A 19,471-nucleotide genomic window follows, 5' to 3' on the forward strand; every position below is an offset into this window, starting at 1 on the left:
GGCCAGCCGCAATTTCAGTAAATTGCAGATCATTGATGGCTGACTGCAGCAGTAGTACGGCTTCGACGAGCCAAACCCAATGAATATAGTTGCTCACGAATGTTTGATCTTGAACAGAACTTACTTCAATCAACATGTCTCAATCAAAATTGTACAGCCAGAAGTACAGAAAAGAGTGGGTGTTGCTAGTTCGCGTTTCTGACTTGGAATTCTGAGTTGAATGACCATTCAAAACGATTTTCCCAGGCTGAGTTTATTTTTAAAAAATTGAACGCAGTGAAGTCGGAAGTCAGAGATTTCCAAGTTGTATTGAACGCGGCAGTATCCTAGTCCCCAGTGGGAAGATTTTTATAACCATAATGCAACACACTTTGTAGACTTGACAAAAGTGATCCGCTCGAACGCGCCCAATGATTTAGGCTAGATAAATTAATGAACAATTGATGATATTTTTTTATTTTTACCCCTTGCACGGTCAACAGGTTTGTCAATATTGTGAGAAAGCATTTCTGTCACTGTGTGAGCAGCGTTGACTCTCTTACTGAACCTTGTGCGCTACGTAGTTTGATATAGCCTGCCTATGGTCGTATAAAATAAAGAAGTGTTGGAGCGCCACCTGGAGAAATACTGCTTCGTCTTGCTTTTGGGTTGTCACTCGTTACCACAGCCACGAAATCAAAAGTGTATATCGCAAAAATGAATTTTTACAAATAATGGTTTCTGGTCTTAATTTAAGGTTAGGCATAAGGTTAGCAGTGTGGTTAGGGTTTGGTTTAAAGTCTTATTTTAAGATCAAATGTAGAAGTTGGCGGGGGTTAGCCAATTACTCCTTTGTAGTTGTGGTAACTAGTGACGACTATCAACATGTGTGGAAATAACAACACGGCGAGCCGGGAGCTCACCTACGATGGTTGTAATATTTTCAGACAAACACCAGTGTTATCAACGCTAAATTGCAAAAACAAAACCTACGATCTGAGTGGTATAACCCAGGACTCCGAGGTAAGTGGGCTACAAAACATCGTCGCAGTATTACACGATAGCTAGCTGTTACTACGCAGTTACAAGTTCACCCATGCCAGCACGCCCAAGTAGACTGAATTGTTGCTTGTTGGCACAAAAAACATGGGCATTAGTCAACCGGACAAGTTATTGAACAACATCGTATGCAGGATGAATAAGGAACATAATAATACATATGTATGTGATCCTTTTTGATGACATGTCGTTTGTACTCAAGTTTATAATCTGTTTTGTTTGCGTTCAACCAAAGACTAACGATGTCAATGCTCTTTTGTAGAATATGCTTTTATCACCACAAACACATTTAATCCTGCAAATTAGCCCATAGTTATTTGTAGACGCACAGTCCATTTAATGCTGCATATGCCATAGACAAGATGTGGTTGTCTCTGGGGTGGAGCTAAACCTTTATTGACTGATTGTAATGACCCTTATCTTCTAGATTTTGTAGCCAGCTTCACCAGGCTTCTGGACAAGGTAACCTAAGGGACCAAAATTGAAATCAAGTCATGAGAGGATGAATGCAGTGTTCCCAACTCCTCAGTAAGGAAAGTAGCTATTGGCTGTCCTAAATGACGTCATCGCCGAATTTGCATAATTGGCCATGTGCATGTAATTGTGATTGGACGCTGTAGTATGGATGCTGTAGGAATAACGTCGTGGAGAGACAAAAGGTGAGTAAAAAACACCCGAAATATGTTTAGAACTGCAAATGAACTTCTGTCGATTCTTGTTTTTTTTTTATGTCAGAATTCCAACCCTCCTCCTTTATCCGGGCTTGGGACCGGCAAAAGAGACCCTCTGGCGGAGTTACTTAGTGTTTAATTTAATTATTTTTGGCGGGGGTTTGGTTTTTAACCTTATGGTCCATTTAGGAGCCAACAACAAGTCACAGTAAAACATTAACATTTTAACCATAACATTTTTTACATTGTGTACAAAAAAAAATCGAACTGGACCAAAAAGAGATAATAGAAAAAACTGCCAATGGCATTTTGAGAATTATAACTAGTCTGGCCCTAATTCAGGTTAATAGATGTTTTAAAATGTAAGCCAGGGCGGGATCAGGAAGCGGCGGCTTCCCGCATGCGTGATTCATTTGCAGTCTGGATGCGGAGGGGTGAACATCTCCTGCTCTGACTGGGCCGCCTGTGAGTGCTTTGGGACGGGGGTGGGGCCCACGTCAGCATCCGCGGCAGGGCCCACGGCAGCATCCGCGGCAGCACCCGCTGTTCGTTGAGAAGAGTAAGAACGATACGTTCTTTCACGTCAGAGTCTCCAATAACACCAGAAAAAGTCGCTAGATTTGTCGCTAGTCGCTTTTTTTTTTTTTTAAATGTGTCACTAGAGGGGTCTGAATACTCACTAAATATAACGACAAAGTCGCTAAATTGGCAACACTGGATGAATGGCTACAGCCAGTGCATATCACACCCCCAAAAGACTGATGTCATTGGTGTTGTTTGTACTCTGCAGCCACATACCTGTGAATGCATGCATGTACATCAAACTGTCCATGGCAGTTCACACTTCAGTGTCACACACATGAACTCATCAGCTCTTCAAGGATAATTAACATATTGGTATTGCATAATCATTTGTAACCCTGGCCCTGTAATATTATTGATTATCAGTAATGATCTCTCCTTGTAACATGAATGTTGCCCGCCAGCTCTTGACTGTATTTTAAGTTGGGAAATGTTTCCAATCTATTTTGGAGGCCTTGGACCCCCTCACATTGTCATAGATGTTGAAACACAGCATTTGCAAGGCACATGCTAGTTGCGTCTGTGGACACAGATTAAGTTGAAGTGGAAACTCCCTGTTTCAATTTATTTTTGTCCCTACTGAACACAACCGTATCCTGATGCTGCCCCTGTAGGAACGGTGCTGTTCTACCAGCTAGGCCTGCTGTATGGCGTGGTGGTGGAACATGACTAACACCCAGCGCTCTCTGGGTTATTACCTGGTTTCCCTGCTCATGTGGGCTCCCTTCATGAAGCACCCTTTGAAGGCTGTGCTGAAGGGGATCACCAACAATCCCATTGACTTCTCGGTGAGACCTTGTTCCTTTCCTACCTTAAAAGTACTTTGTGAAAACTGCTGCCATAAAAATGTCTTTCTAAATAGATTATATTTGCCTGCTGAAAGGATGATATTGGTTATGTTCCAATTCTTCCCCCTTCTCTCAGAAGTGTGCACTCGTAGAGAATTGGACTGCAGCTATTATTTTTGCTCTGTCCCGCAACAAGAAAATTGTTTAGAGATGATTCGTTGCAGAAACTTCTGTCGCCTGGTGTCCTTGATCAACCATATCTAAACTGTTCGGTATCACCAAAATAACGTTTCCAGTCAACAGAGGCATACCCAAGTGGCGCAGCGGTCTAAGGCAATGCTTGATGTCACTACAGACCCTGGGTCGTTCCCAGGCTTTGTCACAACCGGCCGTGATCGGGAGTCCCATAGGGCGGCCCAGGGTTGTCTGGCATAGGGGAGGATTTGCCTGGGGGAGGGTAGGCCATCATTGTCAATAAGAATTTGTTTTTAACTGGTTTGCCTAGTTAAATAAAATTATTTATTTTATTAATAAAATAAATAAATGTATCTCTAGGAACAATACTTACGATTCGACATGTTGAATGTGTCCTCCCATTTTCCACCTGTGGGCTGCAATTGTATTCCATTCTAGACCACGCGGTCATGTGAGAGTAAACTACAACGTAATTTCCCACTTCTACAAATGGAAAATGGTAGACCTTGGATAAAAGCTTATTTTAATTACCATGTTTTCTGCGCTAAACTGTGAAAATACAGCTCCTTACTACATCGCACAGTTCAGGCTTGATCTAATTTATCTCTACAGAAACTGCACATTGAGCTCACTGAAATAAAGAAAATTAACGAAATGGAATTCAAGTAATTGAACCGATGTCGGTCGACTGATTCAGAGAAGATCAAGTCTATCATCCCAACAGATGTCTCCTTATAGCACGAGTGCACTGCCTGCTCCACTGACCTGTTGCTGGACTTCAAATGGTGGTTAAGTGCACTATCATCATTCAAATTTCCAATAGGATAAATATTGAGGGTAGGCTATTATTTGAATGCTGGTGGCATTTATAATTGGTGATTGGCTGCCAATTATCAAATAAAATGATCTTGTCCATATCTCGTATAACCCCCTGTCTTATCTAGAGAGCATGCACCAGAACCACATTGTGTAAGTTTGCTATTTATCACAGAGGTTTTTTTTGTGACAAAACATTGGTGGAGTTGAAATTGCGATGGAAGCCTATTTAATCTATCATTGCTTTTAGATGAAAACCTCATCTCCAAAACACAAACTTTTCAGGAAATGGAAAAAGCTGCCATAATCTACCATTAATAATAAACATGCTATTTTGAATAAATGTTCTTGGTCCTAGAGTCATGAGATGTCCAGAGTACATTGAGATACTGCTTTCAAAACACGTAAAAAAAAATATGAAAATTGGTTATGAGGTTTTCATCAGTGACGTTTGTGTTTTTGTTCGGTACATGGGAACTTAACAACAAAATATTTTTTTGTGTGCACTACGTCATCACTCACAGCCTTTTATCCACAACAAGTCGATTTGATGGAAACACCTCTGGTGGGAAAATGTGCATATTGTTTCTATGGAGATTTTACAATATTTGCTTGAAAATTTCGTTTTAAGAATAGCAACAAAACTGGCTCTTCATTTGTAGCTCTTTTAAGTCATGTTTAAGCTCTTATTGTTGGTGAAAGGACTATTTATTTAGCCATGATGTCCCATAGAGGTCAGAAGACCTCTTTTCCCAGGCCCGTATCCACAAAGCATCTCAGAGTAGGAGCGCTGATCTAGTATCTGTCCATATAATCTTATTCATTATGATCGAAAAGGCTAAACTGATACTAGATCAGCACTCTTACTCAAAGATGCTTAGTGGACATGGGCCCTGGACTATGTATGACTCTCATTACAGCTGTTGTGTACAGTACACTGCATGCCAGGCACAGTGTGGCTTTACTTGGACTCCTTAATTCACACATTTTAAATCCCCATCTGTTTATGTATAAAACAAATGTTTGCCATTCTTAGTGTGGTATGTACCATCAGACAGAAACAGACAGACGGCTGTCCCTCAGATACAGATTAGACTTGGCTCATCATTACAGGGGAATGTAGGTAAACAGGCTGGATGCGGTGTTTTACATGTTGAGTCAGGCCCTCAACTGTGTTACAGACCCTTATGTGCTGCGGACATCTGGGCCGGTATTTACGAAGCTTGTCAAAGTAGGAATGCTGATCTAGAATCAGTGTCTCCCCCCCACCCCCCACCCCCCCCATGTCCATATAATCGTCCCCATGTCCATATAATTGTATTCATTATAACTGAGAAGGCAAAACTGATCCTAAATCAACACCCCTACTCTTGAGATGGTTTGATAACACAGGCCCTGGTCTGTATGTTATAACCAGCGCCTGCATGGGTTTATCAAACCCGAGTCGGCGACAGACAATGAAGCCTTGTGGGGTGAGAAATGTTAAGACTGTGTTAGGATGTCAGTCTATAGTGACTACCAATCTAGGGACACATTACACTGCATGTTCTATGTAATGTGCTTAATGGAGTGTTCATTAAAGTTTATACGAGAGTGCAAAAGCATTCAGACCCCTTGGATTTCTTCACATTTGTTTGTGTTACAAAGTGGGATTCATTTTTTTTTTGTCAACAATATGCACACACTCATAGTGGAAGATAAATTATATATATTTTTAAAGATAAATAAAATATGAATAACTAAGTATTCCGCCCCTTTTTTTGTTTAGGCAAGCCTAAATTAGTTCAGGGGTAAAATGGGCATTTATTGCACAGCTCTCATAGACTCCATGCCCAAAGGGTTTCTAACAGGGAGCTGAATACGACTATATTTTAGTTAATATCCTTTTTTATTAATCTTTTACAAAGTGTTAGAATTTTTCTTCCACTTTGACATTAGATGATTTTGTGTAGATTGTTGACAAAAAATGACAAATCAATTTGAATCCCACTTTGTAACACAAGAAAATGTGAATAAATCCAAGGGGTCTGAATATTTTCGAAAGGCACTGTAGTTTTGTGATTTAACGTGTGAGGAAATGTGTTCCACGTCTTTAACCACCAGTGGAATGCAATAAGTGTTAATGTTGGTTAGCTAAGTGGTTGGTTTAAAAAGGCCATGAATTTAGATTATTGTTGCGCTGACTAATAATTTGCATTGATTGAAGCTCAATGTTAAATTAAAGTCTCCCTACCATAATATCTAAGCCAATATGACACCAATGTCGATGAAAATGTTCAAATCATCTTGATTGGAGGTACACAATGCACTCCCTGCCTCTTGTGAGCCGTCCGGCCATTAGAGAACCACATACTTGATTTTTAACAGGGTTGTTAGCATTAGGAGAGAAATTCTAGCTCAACATCTAGGCGTCAGATAAGAAAGAGACTACAGCATCCATAAAGTGACCATTAGACCTTTTTAGGGGCAATAGTTTTGATGAAATGTATAATTTATCGCTCTCACATGCTAATTTCTGTCCATTAAGAACCAATGATGTGCTACCTTTTTTTTTGTAGCATTTCTGACAATGCTAACATCTTTTTTTTTTTGCCAATACTCAGAGTTCTAACACAGTGTCGATCAACTCCGTTGCAACAACACCACTGCTTGCACCAGGCTGCCAATCAGAAGTATATGGAACAAACCTAGGCTACTGTAGATGGATATCTATATAGTGGTATTCAAGCTGATGTTAATCAATAAATGCAAACATATATTTTGATTAGCTAACTAATGTTAGCTTGCTTGTCCAACAGCTAGCCTCTGTAGCTAGGTAACATCAGTCAGCTAAAAGCTAGCTAGCTACTGAACAGGGTAAGAAACGTAGCTAGCTATATTTGGTTATGGGAAGTTTTTACACAGATTACTTCAGTCATTCGCTAGCTAGCTAGATAGAGCCAGAACACAACAGCTAGCTCACGTCCAAATGCTAGTCCGACATTCCACAAAACATAGCTAGCTAGCTAATGTACATCAGTTCAAAACCAACACCAGCTTTGGGCAAATTGCCACGCTGCTACCTTACATTAGCGTGTATTCATGGATGCCAAGGGAAAACATTTATTTTCTTTCATCTGTGTTTCATAAATGTCCTTCAATTCGCAAGAGGCTAAATATATCTCACTGGAGAAAGCATCCGAGCGAACGAAACAGTACCCGTAGCATTGAATGCAAGGGAAGCCAGCAAGCAATTGTCTTCCCTTGATAAATAATTCTAAAATAACAGCTATACTGAGTGAGCTCAGCTGTGAATGGTCCTTGCGCACCAAAGAAAAGTGTCAAGGGATGCCAGTTTGGATTTGGCTTCACACCAATCGCATCAGAAGCCAAATGTCATTGACAGAAAAACATTAAATTGTTGCATCTTGTCGTGTAGTTGTTCTCCGGTGGCTAGCTAGCGATTTCCTAAATTAGCAATGGATGGAGATGGGTTTTTTACTTAATTCTCCATACTGGCCAATGATTATAAAGGTGATTCTGATCCAACCATATAAATGTATAGGATGCTTAACTCTGCAACACTTTAGGCTAGAAACAAGATGTAAAAGACGTGGCTCTAGTGTACATAGGATGTCTTTGTTTTTGTCTAGTCTCTATGGCGGAGTTATACGACCTCAGTCAATTTTATATACTGCTCAAAAAAAAGGGAACACTTTAAACAACATAATGTAACTCCAAGTCAATCACACTTCTGTGAAATCAAACTGTCCACTTAGGAAGGAACACTGATTGACAATACATTTCACATGCTGTTGTGCAAATGGAATAGACAACAGGTGGAAATTATAGGCATTTAGCAAGACACCCCCAATAAAGGAGTGGTTCTGCAGGTGGTGACCAAAGACCACTTCTCAGTTCCTATGCTTCCTGGCTGATGTTTTGGTCATTTTTGAATGCTGGCGGTGCTTTCACTCTAGTGGTAGCATGAGACGGAGTCTACAACCCGCACAAGTGGCTCCGGTAGTGCAGCTCATCCAGGATGGCACATCAATGCGAGCTGTGGCAAGAAGGTTTGCTGTGTCTGTCAGCGTAGTGTCCAGAGCATGGAGGCGCTACCAGGAGACAGGCCAGTACATCAGGAGACTTAGAGGAGGCCGTAGGAGGACAACAACCCAGCAGCAGGACCGCTACCTCCGCCTTTGTGCAAGGAGGAGCAGGAGGAGCACTGCCAGAGCCCTGCAAAATGACCTCCAGCAGGCCACATATGTGCATGTGTCTGCTCAAACGGTCAGAAACAGACTCTATGAGGGCCCAACATCCACAGGTGGGGGTTGTGCTTACAACCCAACACCGTGCAGGACGTTTGGCATTTGCCAGAGAACACCAAGATTGGCAAATTCGCCACTGGCGCCCTGTGCTCTTCACAGATGAAAGCAGGTTCACACTGAGCACATGTGACAGACGTAACAGTCTGGAGACGCCGTGGAGAACGTTCTGCTGCCTGCAACATCCTCCAGCATGACCGGTTTGGCGGTGGGTCAGTCATGGGGTGGGGTGGCATTTCTTTGGGGGGCCGCACAGCCCTCCATGTGCTCGCCAGAGCTAGCCTGTGTGCCATTAGGTACCGAGATGAGATCCTCAGACCCCTTGTGAGACCATATGCTGGTGTGATTGGCCCTGGGTTCCTCCTAATGCAAGATAATGCTAGACCTCATGTGGCTGGAGTGTGTCGGCAGTTCCTGCAAGAGGAAGGCATTGATGCTATGGACTGGCCCGCCCGTTCCCCAGACCTGAATCCAATTGAGCACATCTGGGACATCATGTTTCGCTCCATCCACCAACGCCACGTTGCACCACAGACTGTCCAGGAGTTGGTGGATGCTTTAGTCCAGGTCTGGGAGGAGATCCCTCAGGAAACCATCCTCCACCTCATCAGGAGCATGCCCAGGCGTTGTAGGGAGGTCATACACGCACGTGGAGGCCACACACACACACTACTGAGCCTAATTTTGACTTGTTTTAAGGACATTACATCAAAGTTGGATCAGCCTGTAGTGTGGTTTTCCACTTTAATTTTGAGTGTGACTCCAAATAGAGAGCAACAGCCAGCAGACCAGGGTTTAAACCAGCAACCCTTGCAGCTATGCAAGCACATCACACGCACAGACCTTTTGGCAGAGGCTGAATGAAAGGTTCCAATAACACTGCCAATTACAGACTTTTGCTTTCTCAAAAAAAAAATCATGCTTTGCATGTGGAAATGTTGAATAATATACCTTTTTTTAAAGAGTGACTGCCCCTAAAAACCAACTAATCCCTTTCATCGCTCCAACATGAGCCGTTTTGAGACTGAAAATCCCTATACGGATTGACCAACTATGGTTTGCATGCTCTTCCGAAGGACCCTATCATGCGGAATAGGTGGTTGGAGTTCGTTGGTCCCCAGTGCAGTGGTGGTGAGTATACCAGTAGCTAAACCATAGACATCTGGTTATGTATGTTTGAAAAGTTTCATTCAAAAATAACTGGCTTGATGAACTAGTAGGCTAATTCCCCAGCCAATCCGATATAGCTAGTAGAGTCGTTTTGGTTGTGAAGTGCACTATAGCAAAAAGCTTTGTCCTTTCTCTAGAAAAAAAAATGCAATTTACCACTTGGCTCTCTATTATATCACCCTGTCACAGGCCCTCCCAGTCAACACCACCTCATCAGATTGCCTGTTGCAGTTGTTGGAGAGATGTACAGATGGCAGCAGAACATGCAGCATAGTGAAGACTTGACTTCACTGTGAGCATAACTATGAATGGATCAGTCAGCCACATGTTTGCAAGTATCCGGTTAGACAAACCTGTCATCGACAACAGCTTTCACAGGCTCATCATTTGTACAAATACAGAAGGTAAAACACTTCATTACTTTGATACACTTGAAACCCCAGTAATGAAACATAATGTATATAAACTGGCCTTATTTGTTACTTGTTTTCTACTTCTTAGATGCGTATAATGTGCCTTCAGAATGTATTCATACCCCTTGACTTATTCCACACACTGTATATAGACTTTCTATTGTGTTATTGACTGTACGTTTGTTTATTCCATGTGTAACTCGGTGTTTTTGTCGCACTGCTTTGCTTTATCTTGGCCAGGTCTCGGTTGTTGTAAATGTGAACTTGTTCTCAACTGGCCTACCTGGTGAAATAAAGGTGAAATAAAAAAATAAAATGTTGTTGTGTTACAGCCTGAATTTAAAATTAATAAATTCAAAGCCAATATTATTTTTTGCACACAATAACCCATAATGAATGTCATTTACATACAGTACCAGTCATGTTTGGACACACCTACTCATTCAAGGGATTTTCTTTTCTTTTTACTATTTTCTACATTGTAGAATAATAGTGAAGACCTCAACTATGAAATAACACATGTACAGTCGTGGCCAAAAGTTTTGAGAATGACGCAAATATATATTTTCAGTCTGCTGCCTCCGTTTGTATGATGGCAATTTGCATATACTCCAGAAAGTTATGAAGAGTGATCCAATTAATTGCAAAGTCCCTCTTTGCCATGCATATGAACTGAATCCCCCAAAACATTTCCATTGCATTTCAGCCCTGCCACAAAAGGACCAGCTGACATGTCAGTGATTCTATCGTTAACACAGGTGTGAGTATTGACGAGGACCAGGCTGGAGATCACTCTGTCATGCTGATTGAGTTTGAATAACAGACTGGAAGCTTCAAAAGGAGGGTGGTGCTTGGAGTCATTGTTCTTCCTCTGTCAACCATGGTCATCTGCAAGGAAACATGTGCCGTCATCATTGCTTTGCACAAAAAGGGCTTCACAGGCAAGGATATTGCTGCCAGTAAGATTGTACCTAAATCAACCATTTATCGGATCATCAAGAACTTCAAGGAGAGCGGTTCAATTGTTGTGTAGAAGGCTTCAGGGCGCCCAAGAAAGTCCAGCAAGCGCCAGGAACATCTCCTAAAGTTGATTCAGCTGCGGGATCGGGGCACCACCAATACAGAGCTTGCTCAGGAATGTCAGCAGGTAGGTGTGAGTGCATCTGCATGCACAGTGAGGCGAAGACTTTTGGAGGATGGCCCGGTGTCAAGAAGGTCAGCAAAGAAGCCACTTCTCTCCAGGAAAAACATCAGGGACAGACTGATATTCTGCAAAAGGTACAGGGATTGGACTGCTGAGGACTGGGGTAAAGTAATTTTCTCTGATGAATCCTCTTTCCAATTATTTGGGGCATCTGGGGGAAAAAAGCTTGTTCAGAGAAGACGAGGTGAGCGCTACCATCAGTCCTGTGTCATGCCAACAGTGAAGCTCCCTGAGACCATTCATGTGTGGGGTTGCTTCTCAGCCAAGGGAGTGGGCTCACTCACAATTTTGCTTAAGAACACAGCCATGAATAAAGAACGGTACCAACACATCCTCCGAGAGCAACTTCTCCCAATCATCCAGGAACAGTTTGGTGAGGAACAATGCCTTTTCCAGCATGATGGAGCACCTTGCCAAAAGGCAAAAGAGAGAACTAAGTGGCTCGGCAAACAAAACATTGATATTTTAGGTCCATGGCCAGGAAACTCCCCAGACCTTAATCCCATTGAGAACTTGTGGTCAATCCTCAAGAGGCGGGTGGACAAACAAAACCCCACAAATTCTGACAAACTCCACGCATTGATTATGCAAGAATGGGCTGCCATCAGTCAGGATGTGGCCCAGAAGTTAATTGACAGAATGCCAGGGGGCGGATTGCAGAGGTCTTGAAAAAGAAGGGTCAAAACTGCAAATGTTGACTCTTTGCATCAACTTCATGTAATTGTCAATAAAAGCCTTTGACACTTATAACATGCATGTAATTATACTTCAGTATTCCATAGTAACATCTGACAAATATCTAATGACACTGAGGCAGCAGACTTTGTGAAAATGTATATTTGTCATTCTCAACTTTTGGCCACGACTGTAGTAGCCAAAAAAGTGTTAAACAAATCCAAAATATATTTGCGATTCTTTAAAGTAGTCACCCTTTGCCTTGATGACAGCTTTGCACTCTCTTGGCATTCCTACACATTCCTGCAATTTCTTGGCATTCGTAACTTCTCCGTTATGCAATCCAGTTTCTGAGCTGGTCACGGGTGCACCTCGGCCACACTCAAGATCCTAAACGATATCATAACCGCCATTGATAAAAGACAGTACTGTGCAGCCGTCCTCATCGACCTGGCCAAGGCTTTCGACTCTGTCAATCACCGTATTTTTATCGGCAGACTCAACAGCCTTGGTTTCTCTAATGACTGCCTCGCCTGGTTCACCAACTACTTCTCAGATAGAGTTCAGTTTGTCAAATCGGAGGGCCTGTTGTCCAGACCTCTGGCAGTCTCTATGGGTGTACCACTGGGTTCAATTCTCAGGCCGACTCTTTTCTCTGTATACATCAATGATTTCGCTCTTGCGATTCTTTGGTCCACCTCTACGCAAATAACACCATTCTGTACACATCTGGCCCTTCTTTGGACACTGTGTTAATAAACCTCCAGACAAGCTTCAACGCCATAACACTCCTTCCGTAGCCTCCAACTGCTCTTAAATGCTAGTAAAACTAAATGCATGCTCTTCAACCGATCGCTACCCGCCCGCCCGACTAGCATCACTACTCTGGACGGTTCTGACTTAGAATATGTGGACAACTACAAATTCCTCGGTGTCTGGCTAGAATGTAAACTCTCCTTCCAGACTCACATTAAGCATCTCCAATCCAAAATGAAATCTAGAATTGGCTTCCTATTTCGCAACAAAGCATCCTTCACTCATGCTGCCAAACATACCCTCGTAAAACTGACTATCCCACCGATCCTTGACTTCGGCGATGTCATATACAAAATAGCAAAAACCACTGAAGTTGGAGACTTATATCTCCCTCACCTAACTTTAAGCGTCAGCTGTCAGAGCAGCTTACCGATCGCTGCAGCTGTACACAGCCCATCCAACTACCTACCTCATCCCCATTTTAGTTTTTCTGCTCTTTTGCACACTAATATTTCTACTTGCACATCCTCATCTGCACATCTACCACTCCAGTGTAAATTGCTAAATTGTAACTATTTCGCCACTATTGGCCTATTTATTGCGTTACCTCCTTAATTTGCAAACACTATACAGAGTTTTATATTGTGTTATTGACTGTAAGTTTGTTTATCCCATGTGTAACTTGGTGTTGTTTTTGTCGCGTTGCTCTGCTTTATCTTGGCCAGGTCGCAGTTGTAAAGGAGAACTTGTTCTCAACTGGCCTACCTGGTTAAATAAAGGTTTTTCTTTTTTTTAACATTTCACATCTCTCAACCTGCTTCACCTGGGATGCTTTTCCAACAGTCTTGAAGGACATATGCTGAGCAGTTGTTGGCTGCCTTTCCTTCACTCTGGTTCCAAACCATCACAGTTGGGTTGAGATCGGGTGATTGGAGTCCAGGTCATCTGATGCCGCGCTCCATTACTCTCCTTGGTCAAATTGCCCTTACACAGCCTGGAGGTGTGTTGGGTCATTGTCCTGTTGAAAAATAAATGATAGTCCCACTAAGCGCAAACCAGATGGGATGGCGTATCGCTGCAGAATGCTGTGGTAGCCATGCTGGGTAAGTGTGCCTTGAATTCTAAATAAATCACTGACTGTGTTACCAGCAAAGCAACATCACACCACCACCTCCATACTTCATGGTGGGAACCACACAAGCGGATATCATCCGTTCTCCATCTCACAAAGACATGGCGGTTGAAACAAAAAATCAGACCAAAGAGCACATTTCCACCTGTCTAATTAATGTCCATTGCTCGTGTTTCTTGGCCCAAGCAAGTATCTTCGTCTTATTGGTGTGCTTTATTAGTAGTTTCTTTGCAGCAATTTGACCATGTAGGCCTGATTTTACAGTCTCCTCTGAACAGTTGATGTTGAGATGTGTCTGTTACTTGAACTTTGTGAAGCATTTATTTGGGCTGCAATTTCTGAGGCTGGTAACTAATGAATTTATCCTCTGCAGCAGAGGTAACTCTGGGTCTTCCTTTCTAGTGGCGGTCCTCATGAGAGCCAGTTACATCATAGCACTTGATGGTTTTTGTGACTGCACTTGAAGAAACTTACAAAGTTCTTAATGTTCCGGATTGACTGACCTTCATGTCTTAAAGTAATGATGGACTGTCATTTCTCTTTTCTTATTTGAGCTGCTGTTGCCATAATATGGACTTGGTCTTTTACTAAATAGGTCTATCTTCTGTATTCCAAATACAACTCTATTTCTCTGTAAACAAATTAACAGACTTACAGCATGCTTATAGAGGAGGGCACCCAACATGTACTGCACTGGCACAAATGACTGACTGATTAAAATAAATTGATAAGAAGATTGTGGGAGATGTACTGTTACATTTCAGTGCAGCCTTTGACATTATTGACCATAACCTGTTGTTGAAAAAACGTATGTGTTATGGCTTTTCAACCTCTGCGACATCGTGGATTCAGAGCTATCTAATAGAACTCAAAGAACTCAAATTTTCTTTAATGGAAACTTCTCTGTCAAACATATAAAGAATGTCTTCCACAATAACTGCCCTAAATGTATGAAATAAGGATTAAGAGTACTCAATCTAGAGCCAAATATATATATATATATAAAATAAAGTTACCAGAATGCAACTGTATACTTGATATTACTCAGCTAGATATAGCATTGAAGCCACTTTGCATTAGCTAACTCAATTACTCATCTTTTACAGAAACATGACAATTGTGATAAATATTTATCTTGTGTTAATAAACAAATGTACTTGCAGACATTGCATCATACGAAATTTATAAAGATGGATTGTAACTACCCTCATGCACATCTTACGCATTGCTTTACTTCTGAAACTGCTTCCTGTCACATGACACAAACAGGTAAATTCTAGCCTGCTGAACTTAAACTGCCACTAGGGGGTGCTAAATAACTAACATGTCCAGAACACCCACTGAGTCAATGATGGCTCCAAAAGCCTTTTGGAGTGGGTCTGTGGACTTTTCCATGTGATTATTAAAGTCACCAAAAATTAGAATATTATCTGCCATGACTACAAGGTCCAATAGGAATGCAGGGAACTTAGTGAGGAACGCTGTATATGGCCCAGAAGGCCTGTAACAGTAGCAATAAAAAGTGATTGAGTAGGCTTGGATAGATTTCATGACTAGAAGTTCAAAAGACAAACGTAGTCATTTTTTTGCGTAAATTGAAATTTGGCATCGTAAATGTTAGCAATACATCCGCCTTTGCGGGATGCGCGGGGGATATGGTCACCAGTGTAATCAGGAGGAGAGGCCTCATTTAACACAGTAAATTCATCAGGCTTAAGCCATAGTTCAGTTAGGCCAATCACATCAAGATTATGATCAGTGATTAGTTCATTGACTATAACTGCCTTGGAAGTGAGGGATCTAACATTAAGTAGCCCTATTTTGAGATGTGAGATATCACTATCTCTTTCAATAATGACAGGAATGGAGGAGGTCTTTAGTCCAGTGAGATTGCTAAGGTGAACACCGCCATATTTAGTTTTGCCCAACCTAGATCGAGGCACACACGGTCTCAGTGGGGATAGCTGAGCTGACTATACTGACTGTGCTAGTGGCAGTCTCCACTAAGCTGGCAGGCTGCACCCTATCTCTATTTGGCCTTGGGTTCTAATTAACCTTTCAGCAGGACAATCATCTAATCTCAGTGTCTGTTGGAAAGCAGACTGAACCAGGGTTTCCTCTAGGATTTTGCCTGTGCTTAGCTCTATTCCATTTATTTTTATCCCCTAAAAATCCCTAGTCCTTTCCAATGACAAGCATATCCAAAACATGATGCGAGTGGTACTCAGTGATGTGGTGTGTTCGATTTGCCCCAAACATAACACTTTGTATTCAGGACAAAGTTAATTATTTTGCCGTTTTACTTTAGTGCCTTATTGCAAACAGGGCGCATGTTTTGGAATAATTTTATTCCGCACAGGCTTCCTTCTTTTCACTTTGTCAGTTAGGTTAATATTGTGGAGTAACTACAATGTTGTTGATCTATCCTCAAAGTTCTCCCATCACGGCTATTAAACTTGGTAACTGATTTAAAGTCACCATTGGCCTCATGGTGAAATCCCTGAGCTGTTTCTGTTCTCTCCAGCGACTTAGTTAGGAAGGACGCCTGTATCATTGTGACTTGTTGTATCGATACAACATCCAAAGTGAAATTAATAACTTAACCATGATCAAAGGGACATTCAATGTCTGCTTTTTAAATTTTTACCCATCTACCACTAGGTGCCCTTCTTTGCGAGGCATTGGAAAACCTCCCTGGTCTTTGTGGTTGAATCTGTGTTTAAAATGCACTGCTCGACTGAGGGACCTTACAATTATCTGTATGTGTGGGGTAAAGAGATGAGAGAGTCATTCGAAGATCATTTTAAACACTATTATTGCCCACAGAGTGAGTCCATACAACTTATTATGTGACTTGTTCAGCACATTTTTACTCCTGAACTTATTTAGGCTTGCCTTAACAAAGGGGTTGAATACTTATTGACTCAGGACATTTCAGCTTTTCATTTTTAATTTGTTAAAATGTCTCAACATAATTCCACTTTGACATTATAGGGTACTGTGTGTAGTCCAGTGACACAAAATATAAATCTAACACATGTTAAATTCAGGCTGTAACGCAACAATGTGTAAAAAGTCCAGGGGTGTGAATACTTTCCGAAGGCACTGTAATGGCCAGGTCATAATCTAGTCTGGAAGAACCTAGCCTGATCCCTGTGTTCTCTATTCTATTTCACGTTACATTTGAAGATATCTGAAATTAAATAGAAAGGTGAACACATCGATCAGGTTGGTTTCACCAGGCTAATCATAACCACCATTGATAATGTATGTGTGTGTGTGTGGCCAACCAACCAGTATCTTTGATGGGGGGCCAGGAGCTGATCTATGCTGCTATTCCCATCAATGGGGCTCTGGCAAAGACCTCACCTCCAGCCTCACCTCTTGCCTACTCACCAATGGTCATCGATGAGAACAGAATTAGGTAGGTTTAGTCTGACCTGTTCAAATGTCAACATAGTACCTGTTTGTGTGTCAGATATGATAGGTCATAACTGCCTTTGGTAATAGAACAGTGACTGTGTGTGTGTATGCATTCACAGAAACATGTATAGAGCCAGCACATGGAGACAGACGGGCTTGATACTGATGTCTCTGAATGGAGAGAGACCTGGTACTCGGCATTAAAATTTTACTAGACAACTTATACCTGTATTGTCTTTTTTTATTATTAAATGTATCAGTCAGTATGAGGAGTGGGAAATCCTGTGTATTACCACCAGGATCAGGGAACTCTTGTTGTATACAGGAAACCACACAGGAAGGTATGACCACTGACATGTATGATAACGTAGTCCCATTACCACCAGACAGGATGGTATGACCACTGACATGTATGATAACGTAGTCCCATTACCACCAGACAGGATGGTATGACCACTGACATGTAAGATAACGTAGTCCCATTACCACCAGACAGGATGGCATGACCACTGACATGTAAGATAACGTAGTCCCATTACCACCAGACAGGATGGCATGACCACTGACATGTAAGATAACGTAGTCCCATTACCACCAGACAGGATGGCATGACCACTGACATGTATGATAACGTAGTCCCATTACCACCAGACAGGATGGCATGACCACTGACATGTATGATAACGTAGTCCCATTACCACCAGACAGGATGGTATGACCACTGACATGTAAGATAACGTAGTCCCATTACCACCAGACAGGATGGCATGACCACTGACATGTAAGATAACGTAGTCCCATTACCACCAGACAGGATGGTATGACCACTGACATGTATGATAACGTAGTCCCATTACCACCAGACAGGATGGTATGACCACTGACATGTATGATAACGTAGTCCCATTACCACCAGACAGGATGGTATGACCACTGACATGTATGATAACGTAGTCCCATTACCACCAGACAGGATGGCATGACCACTGACATGTATGATAACGTAGTCCCATTACCACCAGACAGGATGGCATGACCACTGACATGTATGATAACGTAGTCCCATTACCACCAGACAGGATGGCATGACCACTGACATGTAAGATAACGTAGTCCCATTACCACCAGACAGGATGGCATGACCACTGACATGTATGATAACGTAGTCCCATTACCACCAGACAGGATGGCATGACCACTGACATGTAAGATAACGTAGTCCCATTACCACCAGACAGGATGGCATGACCACTGACATGTAAGATAACGTAGTCCCATTACCACCAGACAGGATGGCATGACCACTGACATGTATGATAACGTAGTCCCATTACCACCAGACAGGATGGCATGACCACTGACATGTAAGATAACGTAGTCCCATTACCACCAGACAGGATGGCATGACCACTGACATGTATGATAACGTAGTCCCATTACCACCAGACAGGATGGTATGACCACTGACATGTAAGATAACGTAGTCCCATTACCACCAGACAGGATGGCATGACCACTGACATGTATGATAACGTAGTCCCATTACCACCAGACAGGATGGCATGACCACTGACATGTAAGATAACGTAGTCCCATTACCACCAGACAGGATGGCATGACCACTGACATGTATGATAACGTAGTCCCATTACCACCAGACAGGATGGTATGACCACTGACATGTATGATAACGTAGTCCCATTACCACCAGACAGGATGGTATGACCACTGACATGTAAGATAACGTAGTCCCATTACCACCAGACAGGATGGCATGACCACTGACATGTAAGATAACGTAGTCCCATTACCACCAGACAGGATGGTATGACCACTGACATGTATGATAACGTAGTCCCATTACCACCAGACAGGATGGTATGACCACTGACATGTATGATAACGTAGTCCCATTACCACCAGACAGGATGGCATGACCACTGACATGTATGATAACGTAGTCCCATTACCACCAGACAGGATGGTATGACCACTGACATGTATGATAACGTAGTCCCATTACCACCAGACAGGATGGCATGACCACTGACATGTAAGATAACGTAGTCCCATTACCACCAGACAGGATGGTATGACCACTGACATGTAAGATAACGTAGTCCCATTACCACCAGACAGGATGGCATGACCACTGACATGTATGATAACGTAGTCCCATTACCACCAGACAGGATGGTATGACCACTGACATGTAAGATAACGTAGTCCCATTACCACCAGACAGGATGGCATGACCACTGACATGTAAGATAACGTAGTCCCATTACCACCAGACAGGAT

General features: G+C 42.2%; 1 long non-coding RNA gene across 3 annotated transcripts; it reads left to right on the forward strand.

Annotated features, from left to right (window-relative positions):
- The first annotated feature begins 301 nt into the window (after positions 1–301).
- Positions 302–17,393, forward strand: LOC115105996 (uncharacterized). 3 transcript variants are annotated; one of them, XR_003859958.2, is made up of 5 exons: positions 306–1,002; positions 1,466–1,697; positions 9,474–9,971; positions 17,045–17,171; positions 17,290–17,393. It is a non-coding gene; the product is annotated as an uncharacterized LOC115105996 (long non-coding RNA). The 3 variants fall into 3 exon arrangements; XR_003859959.2 differs by lacking the exons at positions 17,045–17,171; positions 17,290–17,393 and having other exon boundaries at positions 302–1,002; positions 9,474–9,528; positions 9,757–17,038; XR_003859957.2 differs by lacking the exons at positions 17,045–17,171; positions 17,290–17,393 and having other exon boundaries at positions 304–1,002; positions 9,474–17,038.
- Positions 17,394–19,471: the final 2,078 nt, after the last annotated feature.

This window comes from Oncorhynchus nerka, linkage group LG22, assembly GCF_034236695.1.
Source record: "Oncorhynchus nerka isolate Pitt River linkage group LG22, Oner_Uvic_2.0, whole genome shotgun sequence".
NCBI classification, from domain to species: Eukaryota; Metazoa; Chordata; class Actinopteri; order Salmoniformes; family Salmonidae; genus Oncorhynchus; species Oncorhynchus nerka.